This window comes from Lutjanus erythropterus, chromosome 5, assembly GCF_056507025.1.
Source record: "Lutjanus erythropterus isolate fLutEry1 chromosome 5, fLutEry1.hap2, whole genome shotgun sequence".
In the NCBI taxonomy this organism is placed as follows: Eukaryota; Metazoa; Chordata; class Actinopteri; order Lutjaniformes; family Lutjanidae; genus Lutjanus; species Lutjanus erythropterus.
This window is the reverse complement of record NC_139321.1, coordinates 23,131,656-23,146,815: the sequence shown is the minus strand read 5'-3', so window position 1 is coordinate 23,146,815 and position 15,160 is coordinate 23,131,656. Positions and strand designations below refer to the sequence as shown.

Genomic DNA, 15,160 nt, shown 5'->3' with positions numbered 1-15,160 from the left:
AGTTACACTTCTAGCTTGTGAGCACTCAGTCATCTTCATTTACGTTGAAATATCAGTTCCACACAGTCCCGCCCCTTTTTGCTCTGCGCATTGAGCAAACTTGGTACCTCGGTCAACTTTCTCCTTTTCCTGTAAAAGCAACGTACACTGTCACAAGTTAGCTAATGTTAGCTAATGATAGATGTAGATAAACTAGCTAGTTAGCTAGCATTTTGCTAACATTACCTGATTTAAGATGTGAATGTACATGTATGTGGCTTTTGCGGTTCCCCCAACATCTTTTAACCATCTTCAAAATTTGGTTTTCTTCTCAACCTAGATGAGCCTAACATATTGCATATTTAAAGGCAAAAAACTGGAATGGAGAACGTTAACTGAACATTAAAGCTGGAGCAGGCAGTAGGGTCAATGGGCAAAAGTTCCATAATAACCACTAAACATAATGTAGTTCAAGTGGTCTGAGAGAAAACTAGACTTCTGCTCATCCTCTTGGCGCCATTTCTGGCTTTAGAAAATCTAGCCTGTGATAGCAGCCTTTGACCAATCACAGGGCAGTAAGATAGTTGATTGTTGAATCTCACATCCAACACGTTAAGTATTTGACGACCTGGGAATGACACTCAACAACCAACCATCTTTCTCCAGAACCGACCCTTCACTTAAGCCCCACTCCCCTTAGTTACTGTTGTCCATTCTCCAATGGCCAATATGCAGTTTACAGTGATAACGTTGGCAGATTTAACGTTGAAACTGGCAGTAATTTTTTTTAACACTAGGTCTTTGATTCCACAGAGAAGTAAAAGCAGACTTCTCATTTATGTTGAATTAAATTATGACTCTCACTTGCAGTGTACCTGGCTAACATAAGTTAAAGCTTATGCTTGAACTCCTCAAGTCAGCTGAGAAGTCCATCTCCAGCTGACTTTTTAATCTTTCCATCTGACACATTTTAAAATGAGAGCCCTGTTAAAGGGACTGACATAGGCTAAAACTTCAAGTAGTAAGCTAGCATTAGTTAGTCAGACAGGCTAGCATTTTTAGATTTGCAGATTAAGACAAAGTGTAATTCATTCCTCACACATTTTCTTTTAGGTTTTGTGTTTTTGAAAGACTGCTCCTCTCAGCCCCATGCACACTGCTAAAAGATGCAGAGAAATGCAAAGCAATTCTGTTTCCTTTCATCTGTTTTGTTAGAGAGAATACTCTCTGTGTCAAGTGTGACATGTCTAAAGCAGCATTTTTTTTAAAGCAGCACATTATTTTGGCACAAGCTGTGAAGGTGTGAAGTTTCCATCTAAATGTAGCAAGATATTCAACCATGTTTCCAGAAAGACAGACAAATAAAATGCAAATTCATCCCTCCATCCACTGCTGACTGTTATGCAAATATAAGGACTTGGCCACATGAAGATAAATAGCTGGTGGCGCCAACTCTCCAGTCGGGTGTCATTGAACCACTGCAGAGGAACGTGCGGAAACAACTGAAAACCATGTAGGAAATGTGATGGAAACATTGCATTTACTGCATATTTATGTCATATATTAATGTCATTAAGTTACACTCTCCTCATCAGCACACACAGATCTGAAGTTTTCATCAGCGATGTTTAAAGGTGCACAAAGCGACTCTGGAGAAAGATATTTGTTTGTTGAGTCTCATTTCCAGGTCATCAACCAACCTATGACTGACCAAAGTCTCCTGTCTTATTTTCTAAAGCATGAAAGCAGAATCAAGAGGAGAAGTCTATTCTTCTTTCAGACCACTTGAATTACATTTGGCTTTACAGTTACTGAACCTTTGCCCAATGACACCAAAAATAAACTGTCTGCCCCAGATGTAAGTCACATGCTTCAAGTACGTCATGGCTTACTTGCTGATTCTGTTTTCATAATCTGAAAGATGCAAAAACACTCTGTAGAGCAGAGGGGAGCCGCAGAGTCAGGTGATAATTCTCTGTGGTTTCCTCATTGCAGCTGACCACTTTCACATTACACATCTGATCTATTATTAATCTAAAGATGTCGATAATGGCAGCTTTAATAAAAACATCTGATGTTTTCACTCCTAGTTAAATGAAAAATGCACATCACTATCATAGAAATGACCCACATATTTCTACACTCCAATTTGTCTGTCTCATAAAGGTTTTTGCCAAATGTTGCAAAATGAGTGCAGGGAAGAATGAAGCTGGAAAAAGGTCCGATCTGTCATAAATAGTTTAAGATGTGGCTCACTTACAGCACACTGACCCCCAGCAAGAAGTTGCAGTGACACAGCTGGACACATGGCTTTAAAAACGTCTGTATCAGCCAGAAAAATAGCTTGCATCGTGTAACTTTAGAGCTTGAGGCTACACTAAAGCCATCTCAAGTTTGCATTATCAGATTGTGGTACATTTTAAAACCTCATTCTGGTTTTATTTGCTTCAGCATCAGAGTACAGTGACTGTGAGTGGTCTCTACTCAGCAACCAAAGTGACTCTCTACTCGTGCTGAGGCAAAACACATGTTTGGGAAACTGTGGGTTTCAGTTTGCTCCTTTTCAAGCAGAGTTGTAAATGCTGTTTGTAGTGGCAGTGGGGGGATGTAAAGGGCTTCTGGGTAAAACTGAAGGTTGCAGAATGACAGCCTTAGATGTGGCTAGTGTTTGATATCAGTTTAATGATCTCATTTTCTACTCATTTGGGAACCTAAATGCAGGAAAAGTGTTTAAGGTATCAAAAAGTAAAGCAGCTGCTGTCATTGAAGTCAGTTTTTCTAATTTTCTTGCGCAGTAATTGTCTGGGTTTCTACAAGTAAGGCTGTAATTTTCTATGCGTGCTTTGTCCCAGCCAATTCAAGCTGTTCTTCATAGGGAATAGAGGGATATCAGATATATTTGCTAGCATAAGCAGCGCCACATCCTCCCACGTTTTTCTTCTAAGACCTCCCCACCCATCTGCACGGTGTTATCCTCCTTTTCTCTGCACATTGGCCATCCAACAAACACTTGAGGGTATGAGCTCCACAACCTGCCCCGTGAGAAATGGAGGATGCAGGCACACGGTTTTACACACCCACACCCCCCTGAAAAAAAAGAGAAATAGAAACAGCTGAATACAATTAGGCCTCACCGGCTTTAAATTCCACTCGTTTCCCTGAACACGATAATGTTGAAAGGAAGAGGAAATGGAGGGAAAAGAGAAACAGAGAAGCATCAATCTGGATGATAATTTATACAGCTTGTGCAGTTTTGGCATGTGTATGCGGAGTTATGTTAACTTTGGCATTTACACCTATCAAACAGTCTTGGAACAGCTCTTTTGGATATTGTTTTCTATGCATGAGTATTGTCAAATCAAAAATCCCCAACTTATGTTAACACTTAATCTGAAATCAGCACATAGCAGTAAAAATAAGAAATCCAATTTAGTCTCTATTTTCCACTGTGTGGAATATTCTTATCTTGTGAAAGCTACAGATGGCTTTCCTTCGTCCTCTTCCACTACACTGTATCACCAATTCCAGCATGTTTTTGTTGGAGTGAGGACAGCAAAAACCCCAGAGAGAGTGGTGCTTTAGCAGAAGAATCTGTCGGAGACCAAAACTTTCTGCTGAAAATCTGTATTTTTACTCAAGCAATAAAGTCAGAGAGGACATTGTAATATATTTCTAATGCTGTGCCCACGCAGAGGTGGAAGAAGTAAGCAAACCATTCAGTTAAGTTAAGGAGGTAATATCACAGAGTAAAAAGAACAAGTCTTGCATTCAAAACTTTACTTTAAGCCCCTGAAACTTGGTTTCAAATCTTATGGCTATTTTGGGAAACTTACTTTCTTGCTGAGAGTACCATGAGAAGATCAATATAACTCTCATGTCTGATTGATAAATCTGAAGCTGCAGACAGTTAGCTTAGCTTAGCACAAAGACTAGAAACAGGGGGAAACTCCTAGCTCTGGACTAAGAGGTGCTGGTAGGCAAGGTTTTTTTTTCTATAACATTAATATTTATAACTAAATAAGTAGCATTCAAGTTAAGGGCCCAGAAAAATAACTTTAGTTATCATATATTAAGAGTTAAACAAGTTAAACACTTGAAAAACTAACCTGCTTTGGTAACACTTTATTTGGAGGTGTGTACATAAGTCTATCATTATACTGTCATAACTGTCATGACCATGAAGAAGTCTTAATTATTGTTTATGGCTGCTGTCATTCAGTCAGTTATGTCGCTTTTCATGCAAAGGGTTAGGGACATTGTTTGAAATGTCTAAGTTATGACAGCTTGACATTGTCAAACTATTTAGTTTTATGGTTTAACATTACATATGTGATTTTGACGCCGTCACCCCTTTAAATAAAGTGTTACAGAGCTCTCTTTAGGACCGCAAGGGAATGGTTTGATTAGAACTGATAGAACATAAAAAGGTTTTGGTTTTGTGAGTTTTATTTATGAATAATAATCTGTTAAGTAACCAGTAACTATAATCATCCCTTACAGTAAATGTAGTAGAGTAAAAAGTACATTATGTCTCTCTGAAATGCTTCAAGTCCAGATGAAACTGCGTTTCTAGCCTCCATATTGTGATGCATTTCAGAGTGAAACAGGATCAGCAGGCGGGAGGAATTTGATTTAAATGTTGAAAAGTGGCCGTGTCTGTCTCTCTCTCTCTCTCTCTCTCTCTCTCTCTCTCTCTCTTGAATCTTAGCTCTGAGGCTGTTGAAGACTGATTGATGGGTGGATGTCATGGTATTATTAGCTGAAATTGGTTCATTCAAGCGTACATAGTCACATGTCATATTTAGTTTTACAGGAAGAAAACTGGACTTGCTGTTGATATAAAACACAATGAAAATATTGTTAAACAGGTGCACAATGTGACCAGTAATGTGATCTAAAAGGGTTGAAAAACATTTCATCTTAACTTTAAATTAGATTAAAATGAAAATACTTGAATAAAGTATCAGCACATATTCCGTACATGAGTTACTATCCACCATATCTTTGGACAACTTCTTTGTTACATGTTTGAAAATAACACCTTTCTTTGTGTATTAAGACTGATTTCCCTCCAAATGTTTGATATCATAACTCAAAAGGAAACATTTCCTCCAGGAGTCGTCCTGTAGGAGTGGCCGCGCTCTCTGACTGAAGATGAGTTGCAGCTGCCTGTCAGCTCAGAGTGAGTGGGTGGGAGGGAAAAAAGGAGGGAACGAGGAGGGGGAGGCCAGATGGACGGGCAGCCGTACAGGATGCTGTACTGCAGCACCACTTAGACTCTTATTTTACTCATAGAGCTTTAATGAAGAGCACTAAGTACAGCATTAAAGAAGCTGTGACCGTAAGGAGGGCACAAGACTGATAGACTTGAAACGAAACAGCTCAGTTCAAAAGAATGAGTGATGAATTATGAATCAGCCAATAACTAAGTGCCAGAGAGTGAGTCAGAGACCACCATGTTTAAAAATAAAAAAAACAATGATAGACATCATTGAATGTGAGAACGATCATGTGATGAGATGTCCGAGAGCTCTTTTTAAACTCTATACACTTGATCCAGATCTAAACAGCGTCACACTAGTTTTCAGAGTTGCTGAACAGCTGTGCGTCCAGCTCAGGGGGGATAAATCACAGGAGGACAGAATGGGATCAATGTGTTTCAAAACTTTCTGCTGAGCTCAAACTGTTACATATCAGCACATGTGAGCCAAATCAGACTCCTGGCATGTTTTCTGCATGGTCATAATGTGAAGCACATTTCCTCAGAGCGGTTGGCATGTAGAGAGCCCAGAGAGCCAGGAAACAGCTGATGACGAAGGATTAGGTCTGGGCCAGGGGGAATGGAGCCGACTGGGCCGTGCTGCATCAGGGGTCGGGGAGAAGAGGAGCTCTGCTGCAGTGCATACCAGCAGCCTGACGCACAGGGAGAAAAATCCCCACCGTTCAGGAGACAAATGAAACCTCACGATGTTTCATAAATCCTCACTGTAAAGATTTATCAGAGTATATTTTGAAGTGGTTGCTTTGAAATGTTCAGCAGGAGACATCCAGCTTAAGTATGATATGAATGCAACACCGTCTAATACCGTTGATGGTGAAAGTATGACATGCATGCAATTTTCCGACAACAGGACAAGACAATGCCTAGACAGAAATATCTCATCCACGGAGCCACAGCAGATCAAAGACTTCAAAAGGAAACTCCTAACTGTAGAGGAGGAGAGCAGCAGACACAGAACACATGCCAGCGTTGTTTACAACTCGTGCTAATTCAGATGCCCCCCATATCAAAAAGGTCATCAATATGCACGGAAGATGGATGTGCAGTTAACCAACCAAACGACTAAACACCACAGCCAGCAGCCACGCTTAGAAGGGAAGTGGGAAGGCTTTCAGGTGCAAAACATATGGCGGGATTAGACAGACATGCATGCCACATGTGTCTCAGCCATGAAATAGCTCACATAAGGGATAATGCACAGTGAGCGAGTCATTATTACAATATAAATAAATGACAGAGTGGTGCAGGGATCTTGAATCACACTGAAATAATGACTCACAGTACATTATCCTGCTTATTACAAGGCTATTTAATTATAAAATAAATAATTTGACACAATATATTAATTTAAAGATGATTTTATCGATGCAAAAATCTTTTTATTGCTCCTGCAGAGTCTATGATCAGAAATGCATCCATTGCAACATCATGGCAACAGTCTCCTGTACAGAAATAACAGAACTTTAATACTGTCTAACCAGAATTGAGTAATAAACAAAGCAATGTAATAAGTAAGGGATAACAGCAAGCAGGTCATTATTGCGAAATTAATTGTTGCAACATGATGCAGGACTTCAATAGTCCTGAAGGGGTTTATTTCACAATAATCACCTGCTCAATGTAAATTATCCCACTTATTACATGGTTGCTTACAAAGAAAAACTTAACATATTTGATTTAAAAATTATTTTATCGCTCCTTCCAAGTCTATGATCATAACTGCGTCAATAGCAATGGTCTGTTATTCATAGCAACTGAGATCTACTTTTCAAAGGTGATGTAATAATTGTTCGTTTCCATTCACTGAGCCTCCCCTGAAATTGTTTGGAGCCCCCCTGGAAAACCTCTGATGTACAGTAACTCATTCCTGGTAGTAAACCTTCTACCCTGATGAATGTGAGGAGATGACTCAAGCGATTATGTTTATGTCTGCTTGGCTCTGCGTTCCTCAGATGAGACCGAAACTCATCAGCTTTATGAGAGATTTACATTTAAAGAAGGGTGACTAAGGCATTAAGCTATGGACTTCTGGTATGTGTTATCACTGAAAGGAGAAGATCCATGCACAGTTGCATAGGGTGCTGCGGACAGCGACTGATGCCAGGTCTGATATCACTGCACGGCTTTTCAATGTAGCTATGCAGAGAAGATTGATTCTGTTAGGGCCATTCACAGGGGAGGAAAAGAGACTGATGGTTAGCGTTGAGGACCGTCGGTTCACTCAGGGTGACTGAAGAGGGCTGTATAAACAAGCCCTTTAGCAGCGAAGCACAAAGTGGAGCACATACAAACAGCCTCAGCTATAAAGCCCTGTGTGTGTGTGTGTGTGTGTGTGAGAGAGACCCTGGGATACCTTGTCAAACGTATTCTCTTAGTGAGAGGATAAACATTGTTAGCATCGCACTGTGTAAAGAGTGAAAAGGTGTCTATGTACAGAGATGCAAGCCATCACCATGTTGATGTTTGAACAGGTTGCTCACATTGTAATTCCTGTTGTGTACACATTCAAGTATGCGGGCAACAAATACCACCAACAGAGACATATTCTCACAAAAACATCACACACAAAAAAGCAGACTAAAGTGTTAAAATCAGACTTTTTTGTTCGTCCTCATATAAGAAATCAGATTATTTTATCAGTTTAAATCATAAAAGTTACATAAACAGAGTGTTCAGTGTTGAAAGGATGAGGTGCATCCTCTCTGTGACAGACAGCTATGAAATTGAATCTGTCACAGTGGGCTTCCCGTGCAGGCTAAGTGAATTTTCACCGCTTTTGTCCATTACATCTTCACTTGTGCCAACAGCTGCCAAGCAGCCATGACTAACAATAAAATCCCTGACAGTGACAGAGAAGTGAGACCCCTTACCTTCAGAGTGATCCGAGAAGCATTGACAAGTCCTCCCTCTCTGTCCGAGGAGGTTTGCCGGGCCAGCAGTCGGTCTCCTCCTTCTGAAATCAGAGGAGAGGTTTCCAGCTGGTCGTCTCTACAGGGGCTGCTGCTTCAGATGTATAGATCCCTCAGATGTTCAGAGTCTGAGGTTAATCTCTGCTGTCCCGGGAGTCCGCTGGAGGAGGTGCCGCTCTGAGCCCGGCTGTTTGTTTAGTCAAATCACAGCACCACGGGGGTCTCCTCTCCTCTCTCACACTCTGAGAAAGCCTGCCCACCGCTCCCAAAGAGTGCTGTAAGTTTAAAAAGAAGCACACACACACATACACACTGCTTCCCTGACAGATTCACACAGAGGAGAGAGTCAGCGGTCCGGCCCTGCTGAGGCTGGAGTAAGAGAGGGAGAGGAGGGAGGGAATTGTGAGAGGGAGTTGAGCAGAAAGCAATAGAGGGAAGTTTAAAAGAAAATAAAGAAGTGAACGGAGAAAGAGAAAAGACAGGGAGAGAAAACTTCAAACTGCAGATCGAGTTCTGCTTGTTGTCCCTCGGTAGCAGCTGAGAGTCTCCCGAGCTGGAGTGATTTGTTTATGAATGGAGGTGGAGGTGAACTGAGACAGTCTCTATTGGCAACAGCAATCTGGACCGCATCTAACCCCTCCATAAAACAACAAACACAATAAAAAGGAAGAGAAAGAGTGAGAGAGTGAGAGGTCCAAGCAGGAAAAAAAAAAAAGGTTTTGGCAGAGCTCATGGTGGCCTGCTTTGGAAACAAACATGGAAGTCTCAGTTTTCTCAGGAAAATAACTTCAGTTATATAATCAAACCACAATGCTAGAATCAGGTGTAAAAGAGGTTAAACACATAGACTGGGCTGCAACAGTAAAGATCAGTTCAATTTAAGATCAGGTCTAATCGTAATTTAACAAAACTAGGTGTATATTGAGCAAATCCAGATTTTAAATTAAGCGGAGCTCGGTTGCAAACTTAAAAATTAATCTCAGTTTAGTAAATTTAAGCTTAGTTATGTAAACAAAAATTGAATTCAGGGGGTCGGGGGTGAGGAGAGGTGGAGTGGGATGGGTGCAACTGATAACTTTTGGCCGCTTTGTATTCCTTAACATAATTTGGTTTGCTAGTTAGCTAAGTCAAGAAAAAGTTAAATTGTTTGCCAGCTGGTTAAAAAGTTAGCAAAATGTTAGCAAAGAAGAAGAAGTTAGCAAAAAAAAGTTGCACCGTTTGCAAGCTAAACAGTAAAAACCAAACAAACAAACAACAGAAGATGTAATATTGTTTCCAAGCTAGTTAAAAAGTTAATGAAACATTATATCCTTTGCTAGCTAGCTACAATGTTAACTAGGCTAGTTAGCCCACTCATGATGGTTCGAATTTCCCCTCCTTTGAGAAAAACTTAAACTTAAAGTTAACACTAGATCACATCTTAAACTGGAGTGTAAAGTTTTGGTGCAACAGACTTTAATTTAATCTAGGTATTATTTGAATTTTATGCTAGTTTTCATGTGTGGTGCAACATAATCTAACATTAAACAATGATTTAAACAGGTTCAATTTCATCTTTGTTGGCACAAATCATCCATATGATACTTTCAGCTTGAGTAAACCTATTATTCTTACATATCTCCTTTTCTGTCTTTTTTTTTTTAAAAATCCTTTCTTTTTCAATTCATCCCACATAAAATAACTCAACACCTCCCTCAGTCCTCACCCCCCTCCTGTCTCTTTTCTCTGCTCTTTCAGCCCCTCTCTCTTTCAAACACATGCACACACCATGCAAATACGCCTGTTTTCTATATTGGCTCTCTCCCTAATTTCTTCCTTTCCCAGGATATGAGAGGATGGCTTGAAATTCATAACGCAACGCTGCAGCTGACGAGGGCCTTTTCTGTCTAACAAGGGGTCGGGGCAGACACAGGGGAGGAGGGAACAGGGGCTAAATTGGATAGTAACCATGTTCTCCTCTAATTGTGAGGGTAAGTCTAAAAGCCCTGCTAGCAGTAATTAGAGAGCCTGTGAGCCCTGGTTATTAGGTAGGAGGGGAGCAAAAGCAGAGGACTGTCCCACCTTAACACGTATTTCTTTATTTCTATGTAATTAACATCTTCAGGCAATAAATCTGTCCTAAATCCACATTCTTAAAGGGATAGTTGTTTGAACTGGGGTTGTATGAGGTACTCATTGATTGTCAGTGTATTAGCTAGATGGCGGTCGACACAAAGAGGCAGAGAGAGGCACCAGCACATAGGCTAAGCAATGTACTGCTTTGGACAGGGAGAGCAGCAAAAGGTATTGCAGCCAATTAAACAAGGTTCACCTAAAAAAAATCAATATCAGTTTAAGTGTATGCTATATTTTCACCACTTTACCATGCCATCAGACAGCATTTTCTCATGAGAAACTGCTGCCTAATATGATTCTCTCCAAACCAACCAAACTCCATAGGCAAAATCTGCAATTTTACCATGCAGAACACAGACGTTGCTGGTCTGCCACTGCCTTGATATTTTAGTTTATTTATGTTATTGTTTGAATTAAGTGAATGTGAACTATCCTTTTTACACGCTGGTGTCACACAGGAACTCAAAAAACTAACAGGTTAAAGCAGCAGAAGACCAGCAACGCCCATGTTTTATGAGGTAAAATGACTGATTTTGCCTATGGAGTTTGGTTGGTTTGGAGAGAGCAATATCTGTCTTGTATAATGATGGTTTCCTGCCACAAAAGGCTGTCTGATGAAAATATTCGAAATATATCATACATTTAAACAGATATTGATGTTTTAGGTAAACTCATTTATAAGTGGCTAAAATAAATTTTGTTGCTGACCACAGCAGTTTGTTGCTTGGCTTCTGTGCTGGTGCCCTTCACTGCTTCTCCAAACTGTGGGCATGCAGACTGATATCTACTGTAGGTAATATACAACCCCACATCAAATAATCCAAACTACCTCTTTAACTCCATGAATCTATTCTTATATGTTTTAGTGCTTAATATAGTGTCAATTAAAATGTTAACAATATATGGCACATCCACATGAGGCAAATTCTGACCACACTCAGTCCTGTTTCAGCTTAATATACACATCCTGCAACAAACCACAGCTCCAACAGGACACGGTGGGTGTAAATATGTAAAGTTAAAAGAGAGCCAAGACAGATATGTCTAATGTGGACATAATTTTAGCATGTTGTTACATTGGCATTGTATCTATTGTTTTGCACTTGGCATCTGTCCTTGTTTATTCATACAGCTTGACAGAGTGGCAAACCACTTAATACACTGGACTCCAAATCATTCAAAGGACCTAAAGACTGGCTTCTTTCACTGCTGATCTGGACTGTTGCCATAGCTGGAGTGCAACTAACCCAGCCTCCCTGTAATGCCAGTCCTGTGTTTGTGTTTTACTGGATTTCAGATAAAGCTAGAGGGTATCTCTGTGTCTGACAGGCAAGGGCCTCCAGAGGCCTGTGGGAGGGGGGTGGGGAGCTAGAAGCAGGAAACACTGGGGGGGCGGGGAGGGGGCTGAGGTCTGGACCTGGAGCTGAACTCAACACACCTCTGATAGATGAAGACGGACGGCGCCTTAAAATGACAGATCTGGATCACATCCATCATAAATTGTACCAGTAAAGGCTGTAATGGTCAGATGTTCCTCGAGACTTGATTCAGACGTCATTCAGACCCAAACTTGACACACATTTCTAATACACAGTGACAGTTACAATCATCACTGTCATACTTTCAGATAGCAACTTTCACATCAAGTGATACCACAGAATTCAAGCAGAAACACAACACAGGAAAAACTCAACTTAGAGCCGAAACAATCAGTTGATTTAACAAGTCGGTTTCCAACCTCTGACTAAGTGACATATTTCATGGGTATTTTATATTATATTCAATGCATAACAATAACAATTGCGAACAACTGATAAACAGTGCAATTAACCCAAATAATGAACACAATAACTGCAGGAAGTTTATGTCAAGCAAACAAGTTTTAGATTTCTCACACCCTTTAAATTCAAGAGGGCCTTGTGACCTCCCATGAAGCTTTGCCAATCCCAACTGGTGGACTAGCCAACTGACAGAAAATAATCTGCAACAATTTTGATAATCAATTAATCATAATTTTACGAGCAAAGATTTAAAAAACATTGTTGTACTCCAATGTGAGGCTAGTAAACTGACTAACTTTGAATTCTGAACTGTTGTTTGGACAAGAAGTTTGAAGTTTGAGGAAATCATCTTAGACTTAGACTGAATTAATCAAATTAATTAATCAAATAATGAAGAATATAATAAACCTTCTTTGCACATGCTAGGTTCCATTATATTCAGGTCAAACACAGTCAGAGTGCTGCTATTATGTATGTTGTCTTACTGGAAAGGCTCTGCTACACTAAATGGAACGGGACCTTGCATTAGTATCACTGGTAACACCTGTGTTTACCCTACCATTTCATATCAATATGGCTGACAGATTAAATGACTGTGAGAATAATTGCAAAATTAAACTGTAATTCAATTACATACAGAATATCATGAAAGTGATAAAAGCCCAATGGGATAAACTCTAAAAACTTAAGGTGCCCTAGTGATGTATGGGTGTAACACACTCGCCACAGTCCGGCTGGGGACTTATGTTGCATGTCATCCCATTCCTCTGTCTGCCCTCATTTCCTGTCAGCTCTCTACTGCAGACTGTCTAATAAAGGTAGAAAATGCAGGGAAAAAAGTAATATTCTCAAAAAACAGACTGACTGCAGTTGCCTTTTTAAGGTCACAGCTCTACACGGACATTTCCTTTTCTATGCCTATGTACAGTATAACTCTTACTTTATATCTTTATTTGACATTTTTTATAAATCATGTTTATTTTTCATGTTTTAATTCATGTTCACACTTGTGTTCCATAGTTTTATTTTAGATTTATATTCATTCCCTCTATGTAGCTTTGGTACGGCCCACTGAATCCTGTTGTACATGCACAATGACAATAAAGGTATTTGTCCATGAAGAACAATAACCCGATGCTGTCCTCCTTGCGAAACATTGCCCTGTCACCATACTCATTACTCAAACCAAAATGTCCATGCTGTCTTGACATTAATTAGGCAATTCTGAACACAAACAGTTGGTGAGTGCACTGAACTGAAACTGGGGTGGTGACTTGTCATTCTGAGTCAGCTACCCAAACTTGTAATGACCACTATTTGTTTAGTCACTCTATTCAGTTATTTATCATGAGTCCAAATAATGCTGATGCTTGTTGAACAGCAGTTAAAACAACATAAACTTTTCTCCACTTTTCAGTGTTGGACAGTCGTGAGTCTGACAGACTTGCTGTAGGGGTTTAGCACTTGATAATCACTGTTTGCAGGCTTTTTGTGGACTGTAAGAGGTCTTTTAGGGGGAGCCTGACTGTGGAAGATGAAAGCTATGGGTGTGTCTGGGCACCTACAGCAGCTCTCTTTCTAACACATGTGAGCTTTTAGAAACAGTGAAAAAAAAGAGGCTATAAGTCTCTTATTAGTTCCCCCTCAATGAACCTAAATGTTGGGACAGCTACAAGGAAACCAGTGGGAACTGTTGCACTGTTTAAACTAAATCTCCATACTTGTATCATTATTTACAGGAACCCCTCATTAAATTCAGCACAAAGATAAATATTAAAGATTTACACAGCCGTACATTTTCATTTTTGGCACGCGGCAACAGACAAGGGCTTTAAATGTAAACTTTTTTTGAAATCTGGACGTTTGAAGACAAATTACACAGTCCAGTTTGTACATTAACACATGGTCTCACGTATGCTGTAAGTGCTAAAACCATGTTTCTCCTTTTCGAGACAAGTTGTTTTCACTTGGTGGCTGTGAGCTATTGCATTTCAAGCTTTTTGTGATATGAGTTTGTTTATGTTGCACTTCCCTTAATGTTCAGGCCTGTAGCACTTTTCTGTCCATTAACACAAGTCTGCTTCATGCTAACAGCTGATTGCTGTTATAGCTGATAATGAGTCTTCTGGCCCAACATGAATCTTTTATGAATGTTTGGTAGACTCAGAAGGACCCAGAGACGAGGTCAACAAGTGGAAATATACAGTTTAGTTTACAATATGATATTCTGAGCAGGTGGGATTAAGATTAAACCTTGTGTGTATTGATCATATGTTTGGAAACTGCAAGTTTGTGTCTCTGAAGGACTCCAACCTGCTGAATTACCTGCCATTTATCAGTTTTTTGCTGCCCTCATGTGGTTATTTTAGGCATGGATGTGGTCGACAATAAACCTACAAAACTTTGCCATTACTTTAAACTTGATTTAAATGCCACACATCTGGAGCAAACTATATTATACTATACATCAGACAGTACTGAGGATTTAGCTTTTCCATGTATAACACAATTATGAGCTCACCGGTGTCTGTGTTGATTATGTGTTTCCCAAAGTTTCTTCACCTCACTGACACACCATTAACAATGACCTCACAAAATCAAGTCAAATTTGTTTACCAGCTTTAAAAACAATTATCTAAATGATGACAGAAAACCCATTAACTCAGCGAAATTAACCCGTTTGTTCAGAGAATGAAAAGAGGAATTTGGCTTTACAGTCATGCTTGAGGGGGTAAAAATTCATCTGTAACACCCGTTGTTGGTGAATATTCACGACGTTAAGTCAAGATTCTGGTGAAATGTAGCTGATTACCTTTGCTCAAGTACTTTACAGCTATGAGGCACTTGGACTAGAGTATTTCCACGTTATGTCTCTTCTCCTCATAGTTCTACTGCAGTACATTTCACAGGTAAACAATGTACTTTTTTAACCACCACATTTATCTGACAGCTAGTAACTTCACTTCACAACTAGTTCAACTTTTTACATTTAAAATATATTATCTGTCTATAAAATGTGGCATTTTAAACTACCCATTTGCATATAAATTCATCAAAATTAGCTCAACCTCAATATACTGTACAACATTGAAATA

The 15,160-nt window shown here is 39.7% G+C and overlaps 1 protein-coding gene across 1 annotated transcript in view; it reads right to left on the bottom strand.

Moving 5' to 3' along the window:
- pdgfrb (platelet-derived growth factor receptor, beta polypeptide) overlaps window positions 1-9,091 on the bottom strand; it is a 41,608-nt gene extending 32,517 nt beyond the window's left edge. Inside the window, exon 1 of the mRNA XM_084719270.1 lies at window positions 8,131-9,091. The gene's annotated coding sequence lies outside the window, so the exon portion shown is untranslated. The remainder of the gene's footprint in view (window positions 1-8,130) is intronic.
- Window positions 9,092-15,160: the final 6,069 nt, after the last annotated feature.